Raw genomic sequence first — 12443 nt, forward strand, 5'->3', positions numbered from 1 at the left:
TGGGAATGGGGGTCCCCAGACTTGCCTGCCTGCGGCCTGCGGCATGGCTCAAATGGGGACCCAGTGCGGCCCATCTTCATCAACAAAAGACTCAAGACCCTCGCGAGGGGCCAAGCCTCGCGGGGCGGATGACACATCCTCGGGCGCAGCCTCATCAGGCTGGCTCGCGAGGAGGCGGAAATATCAAGGCAGGATACCTCGCGAGGTGCCCATGACGTAAGCCATGACGACTCAGGGTGCCAGGCGGGCACCAGCGCGCGCAGCGTCCTTCTTTCCTCTTTGGTGCAAAGGGGGCAAGCGCAGCCGCGGAGTGCCGAGGCATCAGGCAAAGGTTGCCATTTCGGTGCAACGAGACCAAGACCAGGAGGACTACGAGATGGAGGTCACCATGGAGCCCAGCACGGCATCACCACAGAGCCTTTGGCAGGCGGAGACCAACTTTAGTCAGGATAAGTGTACTCGTTGTCCCCCTTCAAATTAGCCCGCAATTGTTGGCTCCCTTCCCGCTCAATATTTGGGAAGAGGACCAGGGCCTCTATAAATAGGACTAGCCACCCCCAGGGTAGAGGCATCTAGCAATCGGCATCTGGATTAGACCAAGGGGTTCCAGACAGTCGACAAGAGAGAGAGAGTAAGTGAGAGAGAGAGAGGTGACTGAACTCCTCCTAGCAGTTCATCACCCGAGCCAAGAACAGACCCTCGCGAGGCTGTTCTTCCTTGTATTGTTCATCATCATCAGCCCCAAGAGGCAATCCACCAACCACACACTGGAGTAGGGTATTACACCACAATGGTGGCCCGAACCAGTATAAATCTTGTGTCCCTTGTGCAGTTCTTTTAGTAGTCTAGATCTTTGCGAGACGGGGAGGTAGAAGGCGTGATCTCCGTGCGCACCCCAGTGTTCGAACCTTAAGGGTCTGCCGGAACCCGTGATCCGACATTTGGCGCGCCAGGTAGGGGTGCGCCGGAATTCGTGTTCCACCACTCCGCTCTCCTCCGGCCGTCGCATCCATGTCTGACGCTCGTCGGGCCCGCGCCGAGCGCCGGGCCGCCATCGCTTCTCGCGTCGCCCAGACGGCCCTCGTCGGTGGGCGTCCTCGTCGTTCCCCGTTGCCCGCCGTCAACGCCGCCACCGGCTCGGCGGGGGGCGAGCAGGAGGCATCGTCTCAGCACCCGTCCGTGCGGCAAGACGGCCGCACCGCTACTCCATCGCTCGCCCCAGCCGGCTCTTCGTCCCGCGCGCTCTGCGCACCCTTGGAGGCTCGAGCTGCGCTCATCGCGGCAAACAAACTCCTGCGCTACCGCCCCGTTGACGACGTCTACGAGGAGTGGCTCGACCGCGTCACCGAGCTCGTCCGCGCCGCATAGGGCTCTCCTGCGTCGTCCGCTCCGCTGCGCCGCACTACGCCCCGTGCGGGCAATGAAGCTCCGGGGGCGTACCAGCCGCCTCCTCTCCAAGAAGACGCCATGGCTCCAAGGCGCGTGGCCCCTGGGCGGAACCCGCTCCGCCAGGTGCCAGCGCAGCAAGAACGGAGTTGCCAAGAAGTCCCTCGCCCGTAAGGAGCTGCCCGGGCGCTCCCTGCTCCAGCTCCGGCACGTCAAGACCCCGCTCTGCTCCTAGCTGTAGCGCGTGGGGACCCTCAAGGCCAAGCTCTCCACCAGCCGAAGCCTTTCGTGGCCACTGCAGGCTGTCGCGCCTACACCACCGAGCTGCGTAGCGTCGCGTGGCCTGGCAAGTTCAAGCCGGACCTGCCTCCTTGCTATGACAGCACAACTGATCCCGCAGAGTTCCTCCAGCTCTATGAGCTAGGCATCGAAGCCGCCAGCGGGGACGAGAAGGTCATGGCGAACTGGTTCCCCATGGCGCTGAAGGAAGGAGCTCGCACCTGGATCCTGAATCTGGCTCTAGGCACGATCTCCTCCTGGGACCAGATGCGCACCCGCTTCATCGCCAACTTCCAAGGTACTCGCGACCGGCCACCTGCCATGAGCGACATGCGCCGCATCAAGCAACAACCCGGAGAGACCCTGCAAAAGTACATCCAGCGCTTCAACAGCGCGCGCCTCAAGATCCCCAAGGTGTCCGAGGAAGCCATCATCTCGGCCTTCTCCGATGGCGTGCGTGACGTCAAGATGAAGGAGGAGCTGGCGATGCATGAAGACCTCTGCACCTCCCTGGAGCTGTTCAACTTGGCGAACAAGTGCGCCGGGGCTGAGGAGGGGTGTCTCTCCCTCCTCGAGCTGCCTGCCGCAGACCCAGAAGAGAAGAAGCCCAAGGCCAAGGACGTGAAGCGCAAGGGGGCTGCCATACTCGCAGCCAAACCAGACACCAAGCGGGGCAAGGATCTGCCCGAACCCTCCAGGGGCAGCCGGTACTATGTGTACCATGACCTCCACACCCACAACACCAACGAATGTCAAGAACTCCGCGCCGTGCGAGAAGGACGGATCGGTCGTCGCCCTGACCGTGCTGACCGGGGCTACGGCCGAGGAGGAGGAAGAAACCCAGGACATTGGGAAGATCACGGCCCGCGCCAGGGGTGGCGCGACCAACCTCGCGAGCACCGCTGGCGGGACCTGCCTCGCGAGGGGGACTGGAGGGACCAGCCTCGTGAGGATCACCCTCATGGCAACGCAGGCCTACCTCCGCTGCCGCCTCAACCAAGGAGGAACGAAGACCGCCATCAAGACGAGGGGGCTGGGGGCTTCCAAGAGCCGCGCGCAATCGCCTGCATCCTGGGCGGAGCTCAAGCCCCAGCCTCTCAACGTATCTTCAAGCAGTTTGCCCGCGAAGTGAATGCAGTTCTCCCCAAGCTCGAAGCAACGCGCCCCCTCAGGTGGTCGGCGTGCGCCATCACGTTCAGCTCAGCAGACCAGCTCAAGTGCTCGGCCACAGCCGGAGTCCTCCCGATGCTTTGCTCCCCAGTCATCAGCAACGTGCTGGTCACCAAGACCCTCATCGACGGAGGGGCAGGGCTCAACGTCCTGTCCGTGGAAACATTCAACAACCTCCAAGTGCCCTATGATCAGCTTCAGCCAACCAAGCCTTTCTCCGGAGTCACCGACGGTTCCACAGTCCCGATCGGGCAGGTCCGCCTCCCTGTCACCTTCGGGGCCCGCAACAACTACCGCACCGAGCTCATCGACTTCGACGTCGCCCACATCCGCCTGCCGTACAACGCCATCCTCGGGTACCCAGCGCTGGTCAAGTTCATGGCCGTGACTCACCACGGCTACAACGTCCTCAAGATGCCGGGAAGTGGCGGCATCATCACGGTGCCCTATGAAGAGAAGGATGCAGTGTGTTCCCTGGAGCGAGCCTTTCAGGCCGCGTCGCTAGAAGACCAAGATCGCGGAAGTAGGAGGCTTCCTGAAACCACCCCCAAGAAGAAGAAGATGTCTTCAGGCTCAGCCCTCAGCCCCTCAGGAGGCCGGCCCCTCAGGGCCCGTGTCTGCCCGGGAGGACCCTCCTTCCATCGCATAGGAAAGCGCGCCCGGCGCCCTCCTCAGGCAGGGCTCGGGGGCTCTCACCTGTAAGGCCACCGACCTAGCCAGGGTCACGAGGGAGGCGCTTGGGCACCATGTGGAGGCGTGCTTCGAAGCACGTTTCCCTCGAGAAGGAGCCAGGCGAGGAAGGTCAGACCAGCAGGAGTTCGTTAACAAGGCCATTCAAGAACTACAGGAGCCAAGGATCATGAGAGGTTGCCGTCGTCCACCAGCTATGGCTCCACATCCAGGCGAGGATGGTGGGCTGCACGTCTGCGTCGACGTACCAGGGCTCAATCAGATCGCCACAACAGAGCGTCTCTGGTCCTCGCAAGTGGGGCGCTGCGGGGGTCCACCCCACAGCTATGTTCGCATGCCTTACGGCCTGCCGAGCATGGCTGCGGCGTACCAGCGCCTCATGAGGGGCATCATGGAGGCTCAGGAAGACAGGCGTTCCGCAGCCCTGGCGTAGATGAAGACAACTTGCGAGGAGCCACCAGTGCCTCCGGAGCCTCCCGAGGCCCCGGGGCCTGGGGGCTCATAAGGATCGGCTTCCGCAACCCACCGAGTCTGCTGCACCAACGCCACCTCGCCGAAGACATCCTCAGGTGACATCTTTCAAGCCTCATTCTCAGCTGGGAGCGCCCTCCCAGGGTTGCATCACTCCCAGGCCGCGTGGGTCCGTCCCTGCGGCATGTATCTGCCTTTATTTTTCGATCGTTAGTTTGCCTTGTTGGGGGCGCCCCTCGGGCTGCATCATCCCCAAGCCGCTGGGGCTAGGCCCAGCGGCGTGTATCTCCCTCGCGTTTATTTCCAACCATGCATTCGCCTATCACGCTAGATTACTTGATGCCCGTCCGCGGCATGCCTTCTTCCCCATGTCGACTACCTGCACGTTAAAGGGGGGGTGCCTGAGCATCGCGACTCAGGGCTCTTACTGGCTCTCCAGCCCTCACCCTCTGGCCTTGTCCACGGCATCGCGACCTGGCATACCAGCGACGGCTGAGACAAGCTCGAGGGCCGGGACCCGAGGACGTAGAGTACCGGCATCTAACCAAATTTTGCAGGGACACATCTCAAGATACGGCCCAGTGCCAGGCGCAACCCGCCTAGAGGTAGGGCCTCGTGAGTCCCGCGCTGGCTCACGGGTGCCCAGATACACCTCACCTAGCCCTACCATGCCGGCCACGTGTCAGGGCGGGGCTGTACACGCCCCGGGGGCTCCTCCCGGAGGGGAGCCCCCTCCCACGTACCAGTGGAAGCACCATGCTCCGTGCTGGCTGACGACACTGCCGAGGAGCGGCTATGCCCGTACACATACGGAAGCGCTATGCTCCGCGCTGGTGATAAACAACTGAGGGTGGCCTCCGGGCCGCATTAACCTCAGGGAGCCTAGAGTTTACTGGCTAGCCTCATCGCAACGCCTCCCCTCGGGAGTGCCGCGCGAGGGGGCTAGGCACGGGGGCTACGACTGAGTCATGCCCAGATGTACGCCGCCCAACCAGGCCCCTCGGGCCTGGTTCGTCGCGCGTCTCTCCCTGAGCGGAGCCAAGGTATGAAGGCCGTTTGCGCGTCAAGGGGGACCCCTGAGCATCGCGACTCAGGGGCCTAACTGGTCCCGTAGCCCCTCACTCCTTAGTTCCGAAAGGCTATGCTGGGTGAGGCACGCACGGGGCCGGGCTCTGCAGACGTAAAACGGTAGCCCCACTTACATTTCACCTCATCGCCCGCTGTTCGCGCGTCAAGGGGGACTCCTGAGCATCGCGACTCAGGAGCCTAACTGGCTCTGTAGCCCCTCACTCCTTAGTTCCGAAAGGCTATGCTGGGTGAGGTACGCACAGAGTCGGGTTCTGCAGACGTAGAACGGAAGATACACCTACATCACGCCTCCCTACTTGTTGTTCGCGCGCCAAGGGGGACTCCTGAGCATCGCAACTCAGGAGCCTAACTTGTCACGTGGCCCCTCACTCCTTTGGTCCCGTCCTGGTTTCCGGTCGGGGCAAATGCTGGGTGAGGCATTCGCGGGGCCGGGCTCTGCCGGCGTAGAACACAAGCAAGTAGGGAAGAAAAGCATAAAATTCAAGGAATTTAAAAGCAAATATTACAACCCATATTGTCGTCTTAGTACCAAATGCAAGTTTAAATGCCTCCCCGAGGCGTGATGCATGTGCGGGAATTGAAAGAAGAACAGGGATGGAATGGAGTCACTCGTCGGCGGTGAAGCTGTGTGGAGTGGCTTCGCCTCATGGAGCAGCAGGGCTGGCAGCGCCTTGCTTTGGCCTGGTGCTGAAGGCCCGGAACTTCCCCAGCAGCGCCTCCGCGCGCCCCTTCACGGCTTCGACAGCGGCGGCAGCACCCTCGCCACTCACCGGTTCCAGCAGGCCGTCGAGGTTGGCGTTGGGATCGCGAAGGTAGATGTGGGCGAAGACCCGCGTCAGCGTAGCAAAAGACAGGACGCGTGCCTCGGCCTCGGCCGTAGGGCCGATGCCAAGGGCGACATCCCCAAGGGCCTTAACCAGGAAAGGAAGCAGCTTGGCGGGGCCGTCCCCATCACCGGCTAGCGGGCTGTCCGGGCCGCTCTCGTAAAGCGTCTTCTGCGAAGTGCGGGCATCCTTCTCCATGTCCGCGAAGGCCATGCGATCCTCGGCGAGGACCCGAGCCTTGGCGTCCAGCTCGGCCTTCGTCACCTCCAGCTCCTTCTTCAGCGCACCTAAGCGGTCGCGGTGCTTCTTGAGCTTGGCCTCCCGGTCCTCAAGCGCCGCCTCGTGAGCCTTCATGCTCTCTTCTTGTTCCTGGAGAAGATGAACCTCCTCCGCGAGCTGGCCCCGCAGGCCATGTAGCCCGTCCTCCAGCGCCTTGCAACGACAGCGGACTTCAACCACCTCTCCGAGGGCCGCATCTCGGGCAGCCTTCGCCTCGAGGGTGGCCACCCTCTCTCCGTCACAGGCCGTTGAGGCCTGAACCAACACCGCCCGAATCGAAGCATCAGAGCGAATCCACCCCGAAGCCAGTTCCAGGCGCCCGGCCACAAGGCGAGGGTCGGCGCCGAGAAGATCCTGCCGCAGCCGGTCCAGTTCAGCAACGGCATGCTCCAGGATGGAAGAAGAAGGCGGAGAAACATCGTTGCGCTCCAAGACAACAGGAGGAGTTGGGGAAGCAACGGTCGGTGGAACGGGAGGAGAAGGTAGCGGCTGCGAGGCCGCAGTGTCCCGAGGCGGAGTCCGCTGTGCCTCCACAGCCGTAGCAGCGGCGCCAGACGAAGGCACCTCAGGAGTCACTTGGGCCATGGGGGCTGAGCTCTCCCCAGCCAGCTTGGCCAGGCCTCCCGAGGGCGACCGGGAAGGAGAAGCCCGCGCGCCGTGGTCACCCCCCTCCACGGGCGGAGGCGCTGCCGCGGATGGAGCCTCAGGAGCTCCCTTCGGCTTCTTCACCAGGGGCGCCAGCCTATTCAAGAGAAGCAATCATCAAACCTCGTCGGCGGAACGAGAAACAAAAGATCAAGGACCAAGCGCTTACGGGTCATCGCCTGTAAGCTCGGGCAGCCTCCGGCCCAACTTGAAACCTGACAGCCGGCTGGAAGGGTCAACCTCGGAAGCAGAAGGTGCGTCTGCGGACTGCCTCGGGGCAGGGGCAGACCCGCGGGAGATCAGACCGGTCCTGTCCTTCTTCGGGATCGAGGGCGAGCTCCCGCTGCCCAGCACGTCATCGTCATCATCCTCATCATCATCGCTGGCGAAAGGCGGAGAGTACGGGACGTGCGCTCGGGGAGGGGAGCCCTCGACTCTCCATCGGTCGCCCCAGAGTCGGGCCCTCTCCCCGCTCCTCTTCGTCCTCCTCCTCGCTGGAGTCGCCGGAGGGCACATCCACCAGTCCTTCGGGAGCCGCCACGGGCACGAGCCCGTCCCCGTTGAAAACAGGCATGGACTTCACCACCTGCTCCCAGTCGTCGCGAAGGAACAAGGGATTGGGGGCGCCCTTCAACCTTGCCACCTCGCCCCCAACCAGAGATTGAAGAACCGCGGTCACATCCTCTTCGTCCACATCCTCGGGGCTCGGATGAGGCCTCCACATTGGAGGAGAGTACCGCCGGAGTGGAGCCAGCTGGTGCTCCAGGAACTCCTTCGGCAGCGACGCACCGGTCAACTTCGTCGTGCTGACCGGCCTCAGGTCCGCGTCCATCTTCTCCAGCACCAGTTTCGCGCGGGGGTCTGTGAGCTCCGCTCGGCACCAGTCGCTGGAGCTCGCGGGCTGCTCCGCGGGCAAGATCAGCCAAGGGTGGATGCGCCCGGCATCTACCAAGACCCACTTGCTCCTGAAGCCCTCAACCCTCTTCCCGGGATTTGAGATGGTAATGGTGCTGCCATACGCGACGAAGCCCGCGCACGCGGAAGGAGAACTACCAGAGATCCGGAGGAAGAAGTAGTGGCGCAGCAAGGCCACTGAGGGCTGCACCCCCGCGTGGGCCTCGCAGTAGTAAGCAAAGATCGCCAGGAGAAGAACGGAGTTGGGGTGGAGATGCAGAGCCTGCAAGTTGTAATGGCGTAGGACAGAGAAGAATAACTCGGAGAAGGGAGGCACCAGGCCCGCAGCAATGGAGCTTACAAAGAGAGGATAAAAGGTGCTCCCTCGTCCCTCAGGGGTGGCGGAGCCGGCCTTGAACACCTTCGTCCCGTCGATGCCCTGCGCCGCCGCCATCCGGCGCAGTCAGGCAAGGCTAGCCTTGGACACATTCGGCGAGTCCAGAGCAGGAGAATACCAAGCTTCGGCCGGAGGCTGGTGAGGTGCCATGGGTTCCTAGGTCGCGCAGCCGGAGTAGATCTGGAAGTTTGGAGGAAGAAAGGGGAGGCGCAAGAAAGGCGACCTGAGCAGCAACCGGAGAAAGCAAAAGGCAAAGTCTGGGCAGATGCCGCTCCTTTATTGACCTGCGCGGTTGCTGATGCACTTACGTCCAATCAACCGCCACGCGGCGCCCAAGGCCGCCGGCTGTTAGGGCCTGCGACGCTTCGCCCTTGCCCTTTCGCCTCTCGGCACAGTCAAGTCCATGCGCGCCTTGGGCCCGGGGGCTACTGTCGGCGTTCTGGGAACGGGGGTCCCCAGACTTGCCTGCCTGCGGCCTGCGGCGTGGCTCAAATGGGGGCCTAGTGCGGCCCATCTTCATCAACACAAGACTCAAGACCCTCGCGAGGGGCCAAGCCTCGCGGGGCGGATGACACATCCTCAGCCGCAGCCTCATCAGGCTGTCTCGCGAAGAGGCGGAGATATCAAGGCAGGATACCTCGCGAGGTGCCCATGACGTAAGCCATGACGACTCAGGGTGCCAGGCGAGCGCCAGCACGCGCAGCGTCCTTCTTTCCTCTTTGGTGCAAAGGGGGCAAGCGCAGCCGCGGAGTACCGAAGCATCAGGCAAAGGTTGCCATTTCGGTGCAACGAGACCAAGACCAGGAGGACTACGAGACGGAGGTCACCATGGAGCCCAGCACGGCGTCACCACAGAGCCTTTGGCAGGCGGAGACCAACTTTAGTCAGGATAAGTGTACTCGCTGTCCCCCTTCATATTAGCCCGCCATTGTTGGCTCCCTTCCCGCTCAATATTTGGTAAGAGGACCAGGGCCTCTATAAATAGGACTAGCCACCCCCAGGGTAGAGGCATCTAGCAATCGGCATCTGGATCAGACGAAGGGGTTCCAGACAGTCGACAAGAGAGAGAGAATGAGAGAGAGAGGTGACTGAACTCCTCCTAGCAGTTCATCACCCCAGCCAAGAACAGACCCTCGCGAGGCTGTTCTTCCTTGTATTGTTCATCATCATCAGCCCCAAGAGGCAATCCACCAACCACACACTGGAGTAGGGTATTACACCACAATGGTGGCCCGAACCAGTATAAATCTTGTGTCCCTTGTGTAGTTCTTTTAGTAGTCTAGATCTTTGCGAGACGGGGAGGTAGAAGGCGTGATCTCCGCGCGCACCCCAGTGTTCAAACCTTAAGGGTCTGCCGGAACCCGTGATCCGACACCATAGGCTAGATTCTAGGGTTTAGCCTCTTCGATCTCGTGGTAGATCAACTCTTGTACTACTCAAATTATCAAGAACAATCAAGCAGGATGTAGGGTATTACCTCCATCAAGAGGGCTCGAACCTGGGTAAAACATCGTGTCCCCTGTCTCCTGTTACCATCCACCTAGATGCACAGTTCGGGACCCCCTACCCGAGATCCACCGGTTTTGACACCGACAATGGCTATTTTACAGAAAAACCCTTGGACATCATGCATTTAATATTTCACCAACCGTGCATCCAAATTGAACAAACTTAATATGTAAAATGCTTAGATTTTTGTCTAGTTCCATAATATGTTATTTTCATCCATGTTTAAAATGTTGTTTGTGTTTATTTTGCATAATGCCAAGTTAAAATGATTTATTTCATAACTAAGCAACCGTTGCTCGGAATTAAATAAACTTTATATGAAAATGGGGTAGAAAAATGCCTAGTTTAACATGGTGCACTCATCTTGCATGTTTAACAACTCTAAAATATGGTTTAGGGCAGATCAGTACCAAATTCGAAATATGCATATGAGGATTTTCCGGATTTGTTGTTTGTTATATCCGGCCCCATTTAAATTGTTTAGATAGTATAATTTTGTTATGCCTCACCTCTTGCCATGTTTAACAACATTTAATATATTTGGGTACATAAACGAGAGCGAACTAAGTAATTGTATGTGGTGTTTCGTCAATATGAAACTCGTTGCATATTGTATTGAGCTCCAATTAACTTGTAGTATTGGTTGTCGCACTTTGCCATGCCATGCCTCATTAAACTGGACATACATCATACTTGGTTGCGCATCATGTCATGTTCATGAGATGGTTGTTTACCATGTTGTTTCCTTCTTTCCAGTGTTGCTTCTTCTTGATAGTTCTGGTAACATTGCGTTTGTGAGGATCCGTTCGACTACGTCCATTTATCTTCTTCATGGACTCCTTCTTCTTCCTTGTGGGATTGTAGGCAAGATGACCATTACCCTCGATATCACTTCTGTCTTTGCTTGCTAGTTGTTCGCTCTATCGCTATGTCATGCTACCTACCACTTGTTCATCATGCCTCCCATATTGCCATGTCAAGCCTCTAACCCACCTTCCTAGCAAACCGTTGTTTGGCTATGTTATGGCTTTTGCTCAGCCCCTAGTATAGCGTTGTTAGTTGCAGGTGAAGTTGAAGTTTGTTCCATGTTGGAACATGGATATGTTGGGATATCACATTATCTCTTATTTTAATTAATGCATCTATATACTTGGCAAAGGGTGGAAGGCTTGGCCTTTTGCTCGGTGTTTTGTTCCACTCTTGCCGCCTTAGTTTCCGTCATACCGATGTTATGTTCCTTGATTATGGGTTCCTTATGCGGTTGGGGTTATGGGACCCCCCTTGACAGTTCGCTTTGAATAAAACTCCTCCAGCAAGGCCCAACCTTGGTTTTACATTTGCCTAATAACCTGTAACTTTCCCTTGGGGTTGGAAACCTGAGGGTCATCTTTATTTTAACCCCCCCCCCTCCCTGGCCAGTGCTCCTCTGAGTGTTGGTCCGAACCGAGTAGACTGCGGGGCCACCTCGGGGAAACTTGAGGGGTGGTTTTACATGTAGGATGTCTCATTCGGTGTGCCCTCAAAACGAGATATGCGCAGCTCCTATCGGGATTTGTCGGCATAGTCGGGCGGTCTTGCTGGTCTTGTTTTACCTTTGTCGAAATGTCTTGTAACCGGGATTCTAAGACTGATCGGGTCTTTTCGGGAGAAGGAATATCCTTCATTGACCGTGAGAGCTTGTGATGGGCTAAGTTGGGACACCCCTGCAGGGTATAAACTTTCGAGAGCCGTGCCCGCGGTTATGTGGCAGATGGGAATTTTTTTTATATCCGGTTGTAGAGAACTTGACACTTGACTTAATTAAAATGAATCAACTGCGTGTGTAGCCGTGATGGTCTCTTTTCAGCGAGTCCGGGAAGTGAACACGGTTTGGGTTATGTTTGAATGTAAGTAGTTTCAGGATCACTTCTTTATCACTTCTAGCTTCACGACCATTGCGTAGCTTCTCATCTTACTCTTATTTGCGTATGTTAGCCACCATATTTTCTTAGCGCTTGTTGTAACTCCACCTCATTACCCTATCCTACCCATAAGCTTAAATAGTCTTGATCTCACGGGCGTGAGATTGTTGAGTCCTCGTGACTCACGAATCCTTCAAAACAGTTGCAGGTGCCGATGATACCAGTGCAGGTGATGCTACCGAACTCAAGTGGGAGTTTGACGAGGACCTTGGTCATTACTATGTTTCATTTCCTAGTGACTATTAGTGGAGCCCAGTTGGGACGATCGGGGATCTAGCAGTTGGGTTATCTTTTTTTTCATTTGGTTGTCCGTAGTTGGACTATGAGTGTACTCTGATGTTGTATGAATTAATTGCTATTAGTGTGACGTGGAAAGTGTAAGCCAACTCTATTTATCCCTATCTTGTTCATTACATGGGATGTTGTGAAGATGACCCTTCTTGCGACAAAACCACTATGCTGTTATGCCTCTAAGTCGTGCCTCATCACGTGGGAGCTATAGCCGCATCGTGGGCGTTACACAGATGTTGGCCAAGAATCGCACACCTCCGCCGCTCCCCTATCTCCTCCTTCATCATTTTCTCCACTCTTACAATGGCTTACAAAGAGTAGTTATCCGGCATCCAAGCCGGCTGGGTGGCCCACCGAATACGAGCTATGAAGCTCGCTGATCCACCTCCCTCCCCTCGCCCAACAAAGACACTTGCCGCCCCAAGCCGACTCGTGGCAAATCGCCGCTCTAGGCTAGCTCGATGAGGTGTGCCGAGCAGCTCCACATCTGCACAGTGGAGAGCACGGGTGTCGTCGCTGCCGTCCATGCCGCCTCCTCATACCGCGCCTACCGTGTTT

This window comes from Triticum aestivum, chromosome 5A (assembly GCF_018294505.1).
Source record: "Triticum aestivum cultivar Chinese Spring chromosome 5A, IWGSC CS RefSeq v2.1, whole genome shotgun sequence".
NCBI lineage: Eukaryota > Viridiplantae > Streptophyta > Magnoliopsida > Poales > Poaceae > Triticum > Triticum aestivum.